At 42.7% G+C, this 16,442-nt stretch overlaps 1 long non-coding RNA gene across 2 annotated transcripts; it reads left to right on the top strand.

Moving 5' to 3' along the window:
• The first annotated feature begins 1,286 nt into the window (after positions 1-1,286).
• Positions 1,287-16,268, top strand: LOC103011004 (uncharacterized). Of its 2 annotated transcripts, XR_451527.2 has the most exons (5): positions 1,287-1,408; positions 5,762-5,885; positions 11,633-11,923; positions 13,200-13,729; positions 14,883-16,268. It is a non-coding gene; the product is annotated as an uncharacterized LOC103011004 (long non-coding RNA). The 2 variants fall into 2 exon arrangements; XR_009009723.1 differs by lacking the exon at positions 11,633-11,923.
• The last annotated feature ends 174 nt before the right edge of the window (positions 16,269-16,442 follow it).

The raw sequence follows: 16,442 nt of genomic DNA, 5'->3' as shown, positions 1-16,442 counted from the left end.
AATGTGTTCACTTGGGCACACACACTCTCATAACCTAACATTCATTTGTTACTTAAAACCACAATACCACTTGTTATCTTATGATACCCTTATGTTTTTGTTTTGTATTTTATTTACTCACATGTTATTTAACTTTGATGTGGACATATTTATTTCCCAATAACAATGTAAAGTGCTGAGAGATGCTCCATTACACTTTTTTGCATCCTGTTTCCACTACACCCAGAACCCTGAGTATCGCTATGTACATATCAAGGGATCAGTAACTATTTGATAAACCAATTAATGGGTTCCCAAAATTTGAGGCTAACATATTTGAACACAGCCAACTAGAAGGGGGAAAAAAGAGTACTTGACAGATTATTCTAGTGGCAACAACCAAACTATCACCACAAATGCATTTTATCTTACCCTGGCTCATAATTATTCATGACACTAAGCTCTACCATTTCCCTATAAAAGCCATTTTTCACATAAAATAAGGGGTGTTTTTTTTTGATAGACGGTTTGCTTTTGTTGCCATGCTATTTACAAATATGTGATACTATTACTGAGAGAGTAGTTGCTTGCCTACTCTGTTCTAATTAAACATTACTGGTTATGATGTACTGAAAACCCTACTGGCTATCAGCACCTCATTTAGGGGCAAGCGATATCTCTTTCAGCCAATAAGAAAGTCTTGCCTCATCTCCCCACTCCTCTTCTAATTGCTGTAGCTAATGGAACAAATTCTAATTCATCAGTCAAGTCCATTTTAGATCAACACAACTGATCTAAATTTCAACATGAATGCTCATTCAGTTAGAAAACCCCAAATCACTAACCCATCTCATGCTCATTTTGACTAAGCAAATTCTGAGTAAGTATTTATACAGACACCTCCTCCAGTGTAAAAGGAAGTTTCAGATCTGCTGTCTAACCAGGAGCTAGTGTGTGCATTAGCAGATTTATGTTTATAAGGCAGTCTGAGCTCTTTTGAGGGAAAACGATTGTAAAATAGGCAGCACTCTCATATCCATCCCCTGAACCATTATCACTTATAAATTTCTCTGAGTTCAGCTCCTTTCTTACTGAGATAATTCCTTTTGGCATTCCTGGAAAATACCAAAAAGATCATTGTGAAAAACACAAGTGTTCTTTAAAAGTCAAGTAAGTCTAGACATCATTCTTAGGAGAATTGGTCAAGGAAGAAAAAACAGTTACAAAATGTTTTTGTGGCATTGCCCTTTTAAGAAGTGTAACATTTTGGTTCCCAGTCTTTTCGTCCCCTTTCCTAGTAGGCTGATGCAATGCTTAGGAAGTTTCAGAGTCACGTGGGGGACCCTGCCTGAGGTCAGAGTCCTGAGGAGCCCTTTCTCAGTGTGGGTCATTTTCTGTTTGATTTTGAATTCGTCCACGCTGTGATGGAGTAAGTGCGTGTCGCCGTGGGTGTTCTGATTAGTGTGCCTGGGTAGAACTGTTTTCCAGTGTGTCAGTGGGTGCTGGCCGGGGTGGGGGCATCTGCTTAGTCATTTTGGCCGCAGTGGTTTGAATAAATGCTGTGGTCCCACTGGATGGCAGAGCCCCTGATGTCTCTTTTGTTGTGATGGGATTTATGTTTGTTTGGGGGGTTTTTGCTTGTTTGTTTGGGTTTGTTTGTTTGTTTGTTTGTTTTGAGGCTTGTAAATGATTTTAAAACTACTTTTGTTCTTGGGCCAATATTATGTTTATGTGTTTCCAGTTGGCTAGAAGAATTAGTTTTTTTTTTTTAAACATTAGTTTGTGTGCTTTTGCTTGAGGCGGAAAGGAAGCCAGTTATCCCACCCCCACCCCCACCCCGGCCCTACCCGCACCCACCCCTCCCCCGCTTTGGGAGAGTAAAATAGAATGAAGGAAGGGGTATGGCTTTGTTCTTTTTTTTTTTCCTTCCCTGAGATCTAACTAGACTGGATGGGTTTGACAAACAATTAACAATCCTTCCCACTCAGCTGCTGTTACCCAAAATAGCATCTCCTTGGCTGCCAGGGTAGATGGGAGCCTTCAGGGGAGGAAGACACAAAGGTGCCCTCTTTAGGAAGCCTGAATCTCTGTGAGATCTTGAAGGCAGAGGGGGAAGCCCAGGGGATTAAATTAGCAGGCAACCCAGGCTCCACCTGGAAGGGAAATAGATAATAGGCATTAAAGACAGGAAACAGCTTGTGCTCCAAAATAATAATTTTCGAAAGCAACACATGATGGATGCTGGGAAGGTTTTCTCCCCACCGCACACCCCCAGTTCATAATTTTGAAACAAAATCTCCGTTTAAGATGCGACTCAGTGAGTCAAGTCTTCTGGTATTCCTGTAATTCTGCTCCCACCTCGCCCCCGTGTTGGGAAAGACCGTTCCAGCCAGGTTTTTTCTAAACCTGACTCTCAGTTACAGAAATTGCTCAACAGCAGGTCTGGAGAGATCTGATTAGGGCTGGTGTTGCTATTTTTTTCTTTTTTCTTCTCTGCCTTGTCCTCTTTCTTTTTTCTCTTTTCCTTTTTCTGCTCTCTCAGCCTGCCATTTTTACCTCTTCCTCTTGCTTTTTTTCTGAAAGACGGCATCTCACACTCCCACATGTCAATTTGTTCTGCCAGCCAGGGCTCTCTGGGGTCCTGAAATGTCTCCTGTCATGAGAAGGGATGTGGATGGGAAGAGAAAGCACACAATGCACTAAACAAAGGGAACAGACCAGCGACCTGACTTCGAGAAGGTCGGGAGCCTGAAGGTAAAGGAGGGAGGCGGAGAAACAGAAGGACCAAATATGCCCCCAAAGGATTAAAAGATTATACATATCAAATTGGATTCTAGGTTTTGCTGTTTTTAAATTTCCTTGAAAATATACCCAAAGGGAATTAAAGCAGCTATCAAAAACAGAAACCTGTTCCATGAATTAACTCACAATGAGCCTCAGCCGCTAGAAACCATGGGCTTGGTTCCTTTTGCATTGAATACATGCTTCCACTCTAACAATAACATTCTGGCTCATGGTCTGATCATACAACCATGTCCCTCTGGACTGGGACTTCCCTGAGGGCAGCAGACAGGTGTACATCCTTAGTGCCTAGCACAGCACTTGGTCCAAAGGAGACAACAGAATGTTGGAAGTGTTGGGGTGAGTGGATAGATGGATGGATGGATGGGAGAATATATAGTAGAGGAAGACACTTAGAATACTCATAAATTATCTCTTTTTCTCCTGATATTTTAGAAAAGGGAATATACAATTGGCAAACTCTTTTAACAGATAAACAAAATAGAGAAGTGATATGATTCACTTTGATGATCCAACAAGAGTTGTTCCTAATATATCCTCTTCAGCACCTAGCACTGTACATGGCATGCACAGGGTTACACTCAGCACATGTTTGTTGAATTAATGATTTAGAAAGGAGAAAAACAGTTATCCTTCCTTGAGGGAAAGTTTTCCCGGAAAGAGAATGGAGGAGCGGTATATAGCGCCACAAATGTAAAGTGTTTTATGACATTATCTTTCCCAACTTTGACTTTGTGAAACATCTTAAAGAAGAAAAATACCTCATGAAGAGAATGGATATTTTGGAGACCAGAGAAGGGTTTTCAGAGTAAAGAGAGTAATGGGTGTGTGTATGTGCTGTACTATTTCCAAAGGACCCTCCCACAAAGTCGTCTGTGGCTGACTCAAATGTTAGACGTTAGGATCCAGAGATGCTTTCATTCTTTTTGTTTTGGCAAGGACTCTGCATGGTAGAGGGATGTTAATTAGAGAGCAAGGTTGGTGGCAGAATAGCAGTCAGAATACTTGCAGCCCCGAGAGCATGACTTCTGCCCTGACCCAAATTGGGGTTGGAGAAAGGCTGTGTGAATCCATGAAGGACCGCTATGATGCTAAACAAGTACACGATTATGCTGATATATAACCAATATTTGGTAAAACAACAAGGTAACTCAACCTGGGATTTATCACTCATCTAGCTATAGGTCATTCATTTTCAATTCCTCTCCCACTCCCCAAGTCCTGCAAAAAACAACAAAAAGCATAGGAGGGCTGAGATTTACATAGGCCAGGGGCTTTACCAAGCTCTGAACACAGAATATGCCTGGGAGGTTTTAGAACGGGCAGTTAATTGGTTGGCTCCGGAAAGTGTTAACCCTGAGCAAAGCTGTGTTACTACCTCATTAGCACATTAATTCTACTGACTATTCTCTGCAGTCCTGTATCACTTAATATCCTAGGCATTTCTGGAGGTGGTTTTACAATATCAAGTTGTATTGACTAGAATTTCAAACTAAGACTATTGGCTCGAAAGCCCTCGTTTATGAACACTGTAGATTAACAAAAGATAAGGGAGTAAGTATGTGGCTGAAATACTGAGCCTGGTTCTTTCTCTGCTCAGAAAACCTGTGGTTGGCCTGGGCATCGTCATGGTTCCTGGCCTCTCCTGTGAGCACACAGTGAGCGGTGGGCAGCGTTCCAACCCACCAGCTGTGCGGGAAATGGTCTCTGGGACCAGTGAAGGATTTGACGTCCCCGCCCCCATATCCACACACCCACCACCACTCTCCCTATGGAACAGAGTGGGCACACTTAAGATATCACATTCGCCCCAGAGTCTTCTCCAGTCCTTCAAGTTGAAGTTCATTCCCGCATGGATTTTTCATGTCACTTATTTTTGCATGTATTTTCTAGAATTTTCCACATACATGTCTTTCCTTCTACTTGATTATAAAATGGTTCAAGATAGGGACCTTTTTTCAACCTCTGTCTCTCCAGTAGAAACCAGCCTACTGTCTTGTATCTAATAGGCACCCCACAAACATCTGTTGCTTTGAATTTTTGAGAGAGAGCAGGGGATAGTGGAGAGAACACTGGATGAGGAATTAGATTCTCCCGGGGTTCTGCCACTAGCCAGTCAGGTGACCCTGAGCAAGCTGTGGGACTTCACGGTTCACAAGATCCTAATCTGTGAAATGATGAGGTTCATCTAAGGTCCCTTCGAGATCCAACACACTAGAAAAAGAGGAACGAAAAAGACTTTGTGTAGCCCAATTTTATTTGCCACGTTAGTGGCAGTGGAGAAATATTTTAAGGAAAAAGGAGTTGAGATGTTTCCTAAATGTTTCCAGGGTTTATTAAAATCTCTGCAGTTTGGGCTCTAAACCAACAAAACATAGGAGGACAGAAACAGCCATCACAACATTCTAGTTAACTCTTAAAAAAAAACTATTTGATGTCATTTATCCAATGAAGATGCTCTGTCCACTTGTACTGGGCCCCAGACTGGGCCCTGGGAACACCTGGATGAGTTTGGCCCCATCCAGACCCAACATCACAGAATACACTTTCTTTGTTGAAATCTCCTTCCTTGGCTTCTGGGATGTCACCGTGTAGCATTCTGAGCTGATCAAAAAAGTCATTAGGGATAAAGTGAACAGAGGATGTGTTTAATGTATTCTTTTTTTTTTTTTTTTTTTTTTTTATTCTTGGCTGTGTTGGGTCTTCGTTTCTCTGCGAGGGCTTTCTCTAGTTGTGGCAAGTGGGGGCCACTCTTCATCGCGGTGCGCGGGCCTTTCACTGTCGCGGCCTCTCTTGTTGCGGAGCACAGGCTCCAGACACGCAGGCTCAGTAGTTGTGGCTCACCAGCATAGTTGCTCCGCGGCATGTGGGATCTTCCCAGACCAGGGCTCAAACCCGTGTCCCCTGCATTGGCAGGCAGATTCTCAACCACTGCGCCACCAGGGAAGCCCTAATGTATTCTTTTTATTTGTTCATTCAGCAGCTATTTTTTGAACACTACTACGTGCCAGCTACTGTCCTGGGTGCTAGAGATACCTCAGTGAACAACACAGACACGTGCGGTGCCCTAGCACACTTCGGGGGCAGATGCTGCTTCATTAAAGGTTGGTTGATAGCTGGAGCTCTTCCACTCACTCCCATCTTTCTGTACCTTATCCTCTTCTGCAACTAGTAGAAGAAAAAGTAGCTCAAGCCTCTTTCTCTGACACCGTGAGCCTTGGTCCTCAGTGCTCCCCTTGCCCACCCTCCCCTCGCCCTTCATCACAGAATTACCTTTGCCCTCTTGGATCCCACCTTTGTCCTTGCACGTAGTCCTGATCACGATGAATTTCTATTGTATTCTTACCTATCTGTCTCCCCTACAAGGAGGTGAGCTGCATCACACCTAACCACACATGTGGATCAATTCCATGAGGAACTGCCCCTAAGGAACTATGCAGTTAACTGAATTTCAGTCATTAGGTTGACCAGTACAGTCATAACGGAAAGCATTAGTCACACCCCTTAGGTCACTAAGAGCCCCAGAAAACAGGTGATGTACCAGACTCAAGGTACAGCTGTGAACAAGTAGAAAACGGCGGCTGCAAGGGAACCAGCTTGATAACCCGACAATCCGAATGGCTGAAGTATAATCAGTCTTAAGAGGTAGCCCCCCTGCCTCTGCAAAAAGAGGCTTAACATCCAAATCATCTTGAGCTGCTCACCACCAAGTGATGAGCATTTCTGGTCACATAGGTCGATGATGCTTACCTTACCTTAGGTGGGGACACCTTCAAATTGTAAAAGACGGTAGCAGGATCCCGGCACCAAATACCTTACGCTTTTTCTTCTATAGGGTTTTAAAACAGTGGAAACGCTCCCAACACTCCCCAAACAAATTATTTTAATATTACAATATGAAATTACCAAACTCTAATAAGACAGCCTTTTCAGATTATTCCATTGTTAACAGGTCCCCTTAAATATCTTAGTTTACAATCTGATTGCAAATGAAATGGGATTTTTCTAAAAAGGAGTTTGGGGGTAGCTGTGATAACAGGCACAGATCACTTTAACAAGCTAGAACTATCAGACTGTTCTATTATTTGGCCAATCTTTACGCGGAACTCGTCTCATATAAGCCAGATAATTACAAGTATCATAAAAGAAATGAGTTGCTGCATTGTCCTTCAGTTAAAAGAAATATTTTATTTGTAAATAATTAGAGATTCACAGGAAAGTGCAAAGATAGTACAGAGAGGTCCCAGGTACCCTTCACCAAGTTTCTTCCATGGTTACAGTTTACATAATTATGGTACAATATCAAAACCAAGAAACTGACACTGATACAATATGTGCCTATAGTTCTATGCGATTTTTTTTTTAGTCCCCTAATATATATATATAGATATACTTTAAAATTTTATTTTATTTATTTACTTTTTATACAGCAGGTTCTTATTAGTTACCTATTTTATACATATTAGTGTATACATGTCAATCCCAATCTCCCAAGTCATCACACCACCATCCCCACCCCGCCGCTGCTTCCCCCCTTGGTGTCCATACGTTAGTTCTCTACATCTGTGTCTCTATTTCTGCCCTGCAAACCGGTTCATCTGTACCATTTTTCTAGATTCCACATATACACGTTAATATACGGTATTTGTTTTTCTCTTTCTGACTTCACTCTGTATGACAGTCTCTAGGTCCATCCATGTCTCTACAAATGACCCAATTTTGTTCCTTTTTATGGCTGAGTAATATTCCACTGTATATATGTACCACATCTTCTTTAACCATTCGGCTGTCAGTGGGCATTTAGCTTGCTTCCATGACCCGGCTATTGTAAATAGTGCTGCAATGAACATTGGGGTGCATGTGTCTTTTTGAATTATGGTTTTCTCTGGGTATATGCCCAGGAGTGGGATTGCTGGGTCATATGGTAATTCTATTTTTAGTTTTTTAAGGACCCTCCATACTGTTCTCCATAGTGGCTGTATCAATTTACATTCCCACCAACAGTTCCCTTTTCTCCACAACCTCTCCAGCATTTGTTGTTTGTAGATTTTCTGATGATACCCATTCTAACCGGTGTGAGGTGATACCTTATTGTAGTTTTGATTTGCATTTCTCTAATAATTAGTGCTGTTGAGCAGATTTTCATGTGCCTCTTGGCCATCTGTATGTCTTCTTTGGAGAAATGTCTATTTAGGTCTTCTGTCCATTTTTTGATTGGGTTGTTTGTTTTTTTAATATTGAGCTGCATGAGTTCTGTGTCATTTTATCACATGTGTAGATTTGTGTGACCACCACTGCAATCAGGATACAGGTCTACCATCTCTCACATGCTACCCCTTTATAATCACACCCAGACTTTTCTCCGCAACCATCCCTAACCTTGGCAACTACTAATCTGTTTTCCATCTCTCAAAATTTTGTCATTTTGAGAGTGTTATAGAAATGGAATTATGTAGTATGTGACCTTTTGAAATTGGCTTTTTTCAACCAGCATAATGCCCTTGAGATTCATCCAAATTGTTGCATGTGTAAATAGTTTATTCTTTTTTATTGCTGAGTAATATTCCATAGCATGGGTGTACCATTGCTTTATGGAGGGACATTTTGGTTGTTTTCCATTTCTAGCTATTACAAATAAAGCTGCAATGAGCAATGTGTACAGATTTTTATGTAGACATAAATTGTCGTTTCTCTGGAGTAAATTATCAGGAGTATAATTTCTGGATAACTATATACTTAGTTTTTAAAGAAATGGCCAAACTATTTTCCAGAATGCTTTTAGCATTCTGTGTTCCTGCAAACAATGGATCTAGTTTCTCTGCATCCTTGCCAGCATTTGGTGTTGTCATTACTTTTTTTTTTTTTTTCATTACTTTTTATTTTAGCTGTTCTTATAGGTATGTAGTGATATCTGTGGTCTTAATTTGCATTTCCCTAATGACTAGTGACGTTATGTTATAAAGATAAGAAGTTTGTAATTAGTTTTAGATTTTCCTTTGGCAAATCATTTTACTCTCTCCAAGCCTCAATTTTCTCATCTGTAAAATGAGAGAATTTAACTATATAACCCCTAAATGACCTCCCAGTTCAAAAATTCTGTGTATCACTGGATCTACCTTGGGTGAGTTTGTTTGCAAGGTGAGGAGCTTTTTTAATTTTCCCTTTGTGCCTCAGCTATTGCCATCTGCCAACAATTGCCAAAGAATGAATCTTATCCATGGGCTTTACTGACATTTCCATGAAATGTGTGACAGCTCCCTAGGTGTTTCATTTGGCCCTATTCAGCATTTAAGTCACATCATCAAAGCCTGAGCAAAAAGATCCAGCCTTTCACAATTTATAAGGGACTTTATTAGTTTCTAATTCATTGTTAAGTTGTTTTTATTCATTTGTTCCCGAGGTTCACTATGGAACGTAGTTTAGGGTAGATGATACCTTATAATTTCCATCAAGCATCGACTGAGTGCCTACTGTGTGCAGATAGGGTGAGGTACTGGAAAGAGCACAGCTGTATATGGAGAAGGACTTGGGTTTGAATCATGCCTCTGCCATTTATGAACCGTGACCGTGTCAAGAAATAGAACTTATCTGAACTTCAGCGAAATGGGAATGCCTGCTGCTGAAGTTATGAGGAATTAGAGATAATACATGCGAAGTGCCCAGTTCATAGTAAGCACTCCATAAATGGTAGCTATGATTATGCAGGACATGGGGAGTAGTCCCTGGAGAAGACCTAGAGGAAGAGACACCGCACATGACATGCCCTGCGCCATGTGTTTTCCCACACTCACGTCTCCTTCAACTCACACGTCAGCACTGGGAAACAGGTACTTACCTGTTTTTATAAAACGGAGGCTAAGAAGTTAAATAACTTAAGATCACCCTGATACCAAGCGAAGGAGATAGAATTCAAATTGTGTCCCTAAGCGGTGTCCAGTCTAGCCAGACAGATAAGCTGTGCGGAAACAGATAAATTCCAGCACAGAGTAGCCAGTGTCCATTGTGGGGCAGAGCCAAAGAGCACTGAGGGGTTGAGAGAGGGAGTTAATTCTGAGGACTGGACAGCTGGGGAAGGCAAAAGGAAACGAGAGGATTAGAGCTTACTCCGTCTCACTGGACATTTCTGAGTTCCTAGATGTCACCATCACAACTGCCTGTTGGCCCTGGAAGCCCAGCCCAGCTGCTGCGGGGAGGGGGGCAGCCCTGGTTTTTTCCAGTCCTCCCCTTTCTCCCTCCTCCCCTTCATTAATGCAATATTCATATGCAGGCTTTCCTGTCTCCATTAGACTCTAAAGTTTTATCCAACTTGTGTTGTTCAGCATTATCACACAAGGTCACTGTCAGAATTGTATTTCCTCTATTAACATGAAGCCCAGGGTCTATTTTACAGAAATACATTCCAGATTACCTTCCCTAGAATCATTCTGTGTTATGTGAGCTTGACTTGCTTACAAGCACAGGTCTGGGCCATCTCTGCACTTGCTAATTTTCAGAACGTCATTGGGCACTATTGCCTGTGTAGTCTGGCTCGTGGTAGGTATTACAGAAATTCATTTAGTCAATATGCACATGTATTGAGTGCATGCTATGTGCCAGGCACTGGAGTCTCAGGCCTCATGGAACGTACATTCTATGAATGGCTGGTTAACTAATGAAAGACATAAGAATTTAACTTGAATATCACTGTCTGTGGCAGATTATTAGTGAGAAACTGGAGTAAATAAACCCTGTGGCTTTAATGAAAGTATAGTGTCTACAGTGCCACACAGAGAAAAGACTAATTCGTGCGGCAGAGGCCAATCCTTGAAAATGTCATCATTGGGCCTATAAACATGTCATCTTGTAGACCGATCGCAGGTCTATGAAGCTGGGCAATTTACAAATCTTTGAAATTTGATCGCAGTTTCAGTTGCAAAGGCCTAAATTGGGTTAGAGCAGCTTGCCTTTCGTCCTCAACCCTCCTTGATCCTCAGGGATCAATGACTAATAAAGTTTTTTTAAAGTCAGGGGGCAGGCAGCCCAAGTTCTCAGCCTCTGAGGGTTACATCTGGTCTGGCAACTTCCTGTGGTACATCATACAGGGCCCATGTATCTGTAGCTGTTATGTAATACGCAGAGTATATGCGTTGGGGTCTTTTAAGTACATCAAGGGGTTGTATTTCAGTAGATGATGGGACTCCAAATGTTTTACTTTTTATTATTCCAGATTTTCCTGGAATTGTCACCTTTTAGAGTTTGTGTCTTTTCTGGGTGTTCCCAGAATTCTCTATTTAGGCTACTGTCGTGTTGCTTTAAAAAAATAGAGAGCTTTTACTCAGTTCAGCTAACAAATTCACCTTAGAATCCACACTGATTCTTCAAAAAGGGAAAAAAGCAAAGACAGCTTTAGCTTGGGGTTAAATGTCTCATTTTTCCCTTGGTTTCACTTCCTTTTCCATTCTAGTGGCTTCCCATTTCGTTCTGGAGCCTCCTGTTCCCTGAATTTCTTTTCCATTTAAAAAGCTATTTTCTCAGAAAACAAATATCGTATATTAATGCATATATGTGGAATCTAGAAAAATGGTACAGATGAATCGGTTTGCAAGGCAGAAATAAAGACACAGTTGTAGAGAACTAACGTGTGGATACCAAGCGGGGAAAGCAGCGGGGGTGGGGTGATGGTAGTGGGATGAATTGGGAGATTGGGATTGACATATATACACTAATATGTATAAAATAGATAACTAATAAGAACCTGCTGTATAAAAAAATAAAATTAAATTAAAAAAAAAAAGAAAGAAGCTATTTTCTCAGAAGTTGTTTTTCTCCTTAGTTGTTGCCACTCTCTGGCCCCTGTTTTGCTTCTTCGCAGGTCTGGCTGCCGCCACGGCACTTGCCTCAGCCCCGGCCTCGGCTTGCCAGGGCTCCAGGCCAACCCAGCCTTCCAGCTGCCCCTCAGCTGTTCACTCCAACTGTCCAGCTCCAACCGACTCAGAACCTTCTGGTCCCAAACATTCTCTCACACCCAACCCACACCAAGGAACAAATGCAGAAGCTTCTGCTGGGTTCAACTAACACTGAATGGGAGGAAGGGGGAAAGGAGAACAAATACATGATCAATTCTCCTTAGAACAAGCACTTTCCTATACTTCATAGGTCATGGGTAAGAACTGATAGAATTTGTATTTCAAGAACTTTCTCTCTCTCTCTCTTTTTTGGCTGTGCCACGTGGCTTGTGGGATCTTATTTCCCTGACCAGGGATCAAACCCGGGCCTTCTGCAGTGGAAGTACTGAGTCCTAACCACTGGACCGCCAGAGAATTCCTAAGAACTTTCATTAGCTAAATACCCAAGTGATGATAGAAAAGAAAATTCAGATTATGTAACAGCTCTACTGGCCTTAAGAATAAAAAGATATATGTTAAGTATCAGATATTTGGGCCCCCAAAATGGTTGAGAACTCATTTCTCAGTGCCTCTTCTCAAAGCCTTCCAGAAAAAGGTGCCTCATGTAAGAACCTCTGAAATCTGTCCTTGTCCCTAACATGTGTGTCGGGGAGGAGGAGTGTGGTTAGAATGTTTGGGATCCCTAAGCTCACAGACAAGGCAATAACAAGATAAAGTATTAAGTAAAGAATGTTAATGCTGATGAAACCTTTAAAGAATTCAGATGAATCCTTGGAGTGTTCATCCTGGGCCCCTTGAATGTCATACAATCCTGAGTGGGATATTTCCCCTCTATGACTTCAGCTGTAACATGACACTGTTCTTTTGCACCAGTACATGAGGACTAGCTAATTAAAATACTGTACTGGTTCATTCAAGAAGTATTTACTGAGTTCCTACTACATACAAGGCCTTGTGCAAACAGACTGTCTAATATGACATAGAAATTTAAAAATAGATCGCCATAAATAAATTCGATGATAGGATTATGTAAAACCTTTCAGATAATTTTAGCTGTTTGTATCCACACACAGGGCTTCTAATTCTACCATTTTGAATGACTTGACCTGTATTTTTCCATCATTACCCCTCTCTTCCAAACTGATTCATTCATCTTAGTCTACAGCCAATTTCCATCCATTTTCTAAGGGTAGGACCAGAGCTGCCATGTAAAGTTGTGCTCTGTACAAGGACACCCCACCAAGGGGGCAGACAGGGCAGAAATCCACTCTATGTTCTGCTGGCTCAGCTCTGCGACCCGGCCTTAGTCAGTGTTCACCCAGAGGAAGGGAACAATTTTCTAATTTGCACAGATGTCCCTTATGGGTTAGCTGTGGTCCTAACCCACAGAAATAGAATAAATGGGCAGAGTTTAGTGTTGTAATCAAACAAGATTTACAACAAAGGTACATTTAATGGCAGATATGGTGTCTATCTAGCTACATGGTTAAGTCACTCATGTATGTGGCGGTATTTGGTGTTCTTTTCACTCAGCCAAGCCAACTATGGGGAAGCAAGAGAGAAGGAGAAGGACGCCTCAGTGAAAGCTTGGTGAGTTCCTCTGGAGTCACAGTTTGGGTTTCTTCCTCAGCAGGGGGTGCCCACGGTCTAAGTGTTTCCAGAAATCTTACGTCCAGGGGTCTGAACGCATATTTAACCTACTGAAAGACACAAGCATCCCCCCTCTGGCAGAATGTGACCTTCTTAAGAGAATCAAAGACAGCAGGCATCAGAAGCCTCAGGCTCTAGAGGAGAAGCTGTTGGGCAAGTAGATCAATGAGCAACTGCCTTCACCATCAGGGATAAAAGTTGGAGGTCGAGAACACCTTTCCTTGTCCTGCAGAGGTTGGGAGATGAGCCTTATAAATGGAGGAAAACCAAGTGCCCTGGTCCGGGAAGATCCCACATGCCGCGGAGCAACTAAGCCTGATTTAAAGAAAGGATTGCTGTCTCCCAAATTCCCCCAGAACCATAGAAAATTCTGCCAGATTCATTTGACCCAACTCTTCTCATGGAGAGTTAAGGTAAGGTGGACTGATTACTAGTCAATCTCACTATAGGGAGAATTCATTTAATTAGTTTGATTTCCTAAGTGCTAGCTGATTCACTGGAGCAAAAGGAGCTTTTGCTGGATTGAGGGGAGCCTGCAGAGGTTTGGTACAGGTGTGCTATGGGTTTAATTGTGTACACCCCCGATTCAAGTCCTAACCCCAGTACTTAAGAATGTGACCTTATTTGGAAATAGAGTAGTTGCAGATGTAGTTAGTTAAGATGAGGTCCTACTGGAGTAGCAGGGACCCCTAATCCAGTATGACTGGTGTCCTTATAAAAAGGGAAATTGGACACAGAGACACACACACAGGAGAACACCATCTGAAGACTGGAGTTATACAGCCACGAACCAAGGAACTACCAGAAGCTAGGAGAGAAGCCTGGGACAGATACTTCCCTAGAGCCTTCAGAGGGAGCACAGCTCTGCCAACACCTTGATTTTGGACTTCTGGTCTCCAGAACAGTGAGACGAAAACTTTTTGTTGTTCTAGAAGCCACCCAGTTTGCAGTACGTTGTTACAGCAGCCCTAGGACACTAATACAAGGTGGAATGGGGAGCAGATGGTGGGGCATGGCACTTGTGATGGGTTCTATCTTTACAAAAATGGCCACAACAATACCTCCCACCCACATGTTCTTCTCACAATGTGACTTTGACAGTCTTCCCATTGAGTGTTGGGATCTCTATACCCGCCCCTTGAACCTGAACAAGATTTTGTGATTTCTTTGACTACTTAGAGTAGGGCAAAGGTGACATTATGTGACTTCCAAGGCTAAGTCAGGGGAATGCTATGCACTTCTGCCCTGATCTCTTGGGATACTTGCTCTGAGGGAAGCTAGCTGCCATGTAAGCGGTCGCGCTGCCCTGAGGCCATCATGCTGTGAGGAAGCCCAATCTAACCCCACACAAAGAGACCACATGGAGAGCCCCCAAGTCTCCACAGAGAGAGAGATGCCTGACCACCCCCCCACCCCCAGCTCCTCCAGTACTGCACTGTTTTAATTCCAGCCACTATTTGACTTGAAACCCCAAGCCAGAACTGCCTAACCAAGCCCTACCCAAATCCCCAACCCACAGAAACTACGAAAGGTAATAAAGCCATTGTTGTTGTTTTAAACCACCAGGGTTTGAGATTTGTTACACAGCCTGCAGGGTTTGGGATAACCAGAAGATAAAAGGACTTTGGAGAGAGGGAGCCCAGAGTGAAGGGAGATGTAGAGATGTTACAGCGAGATCAAAGGCTAAAAGATGGCAAATGTCCAAAGGAAGAGAGGTGGTGAAGACATTTCAGGAAGGGCAGTGGAGACTTTTCCTCTGAGAAGGGCAGTGCAGTCAAGTGGAAAACACCTGGGCTGGGACACAAGCGACCCTGAACCCCTCCAGCGCTGCTGCCAGCTCTCCCTGGAGAATGTTCCGTGAATGAATAGTGTGTGAAAGAACAGCTAACCCTGGAAAGGGGGAGCTAAAGAGCAAGAATTGTCCCACACCGCCACCCCACCCCGTGCACCAGTTGTGGGACCACCACACAGAGCTCTGCCTGTGATTAGCTGTTCTCACGTAGACTCTGCTGCTAGAAGATGTACTGACCAGCTGAGACAAATATCTGACCCACTTGGCAATCGTGTTTCTCACAGTAAATGAATACATTGGCACTCCAGTTTATGCACCCGTGGGGATGCTTGACCTGCACATGTTAAGGCAAAGACCCCAGACACGGGCAATCAAAATAAGGTGTGGCCTCTCAAAGGGACCCTGCCAGAAAACGATCAACTGGCTTCCCTAGTGAATGACTATTCCTCATGGCCACAACTGTGAGAACAATCTCCTCTTAGGTCAAAAGTAGACAGAAGGGCTTCCCTGGTGGCGCAGTGGTTAAGAATCCGCCTGCCAATGCAGGGGACACGGGTTCGAGCCCTGGTCCGGGAAGATCCCACATGCCGTGGAGCAACTAAGCCTGTGCACCACAACTACTGAGCCCACGTGCCACAACTACTGAAGCCCGCGCGCCTAGAGCCCGTGCTCCACAACAAGAGAATCCACCGCAATGAGAAGCCCGTGCACTGCAACGAAGAGTAGCCGCTGTTCGCGGCAACAAAGACCCAACGCAGCCAAAAATAAATAAATAAATTTATTAAAAAAAAAAAAAAAGTAGACAGAAGAGGAAAAACCAAGTTCGTGTTCCTCAGAAATAAGGAACGGCCCAGAAGAACTTGAAAATAGTGGAAGAGGCAGAGAAGGCCAGCCCTCCGACGGGACAGCTCACCCCTACAACAGAGGAGCCTGGTCCAGGAAAACTTTGCCTGACTTTCACCCCGCTCTTCAAACTGCTTTTCTTCCCTCCCTGTTACACTGCCACTTAAATATACTATATTTTGGTCTGTATGTGCTTAAAAAGAAAATAGACAATAGAGTTAAAAAATATATATGATGAAGAAGAGAGTTGAACAGATTTCTCATCCAGTGTTCTTAATCCAAATATTAAGTAAAGACAATCCAAAGTCAAAACATGATTGTGGTGATAGCACAGTCCTTTGTTTTTAATGTTTAGATTACGTTATCAAATATTTCATAGTTTCCAATTACCAAGCATCTGTAATCAACAAACACGAGTTAATGAAGCAATACACGTAAAATTATTATTTATTTATTTATTTATTAACATCTTTATTGGAGTATAATTGCTT

Source organism: Balaenoptera acutorostrata, chromosome 1 (genome assembly GCF_949987535.1).
Source record: "Balaenoptera acutorostrata chromosome 1, mBalAcu1.1, whole genome shotgun sequence".
Classification (NCBI taxonomy): Eukaryota; Metazoa; Chordata; class Mammalia; order Artiodactyla; family Balaenopteridae; genus Balaenoptera; species Balaenoptera acutorostrata.
The sequence above is the reverse complement of the archived record's forward strand: the minus strand, read 5'-3'. Positions and strand labels throughout refer to the sequence as shown.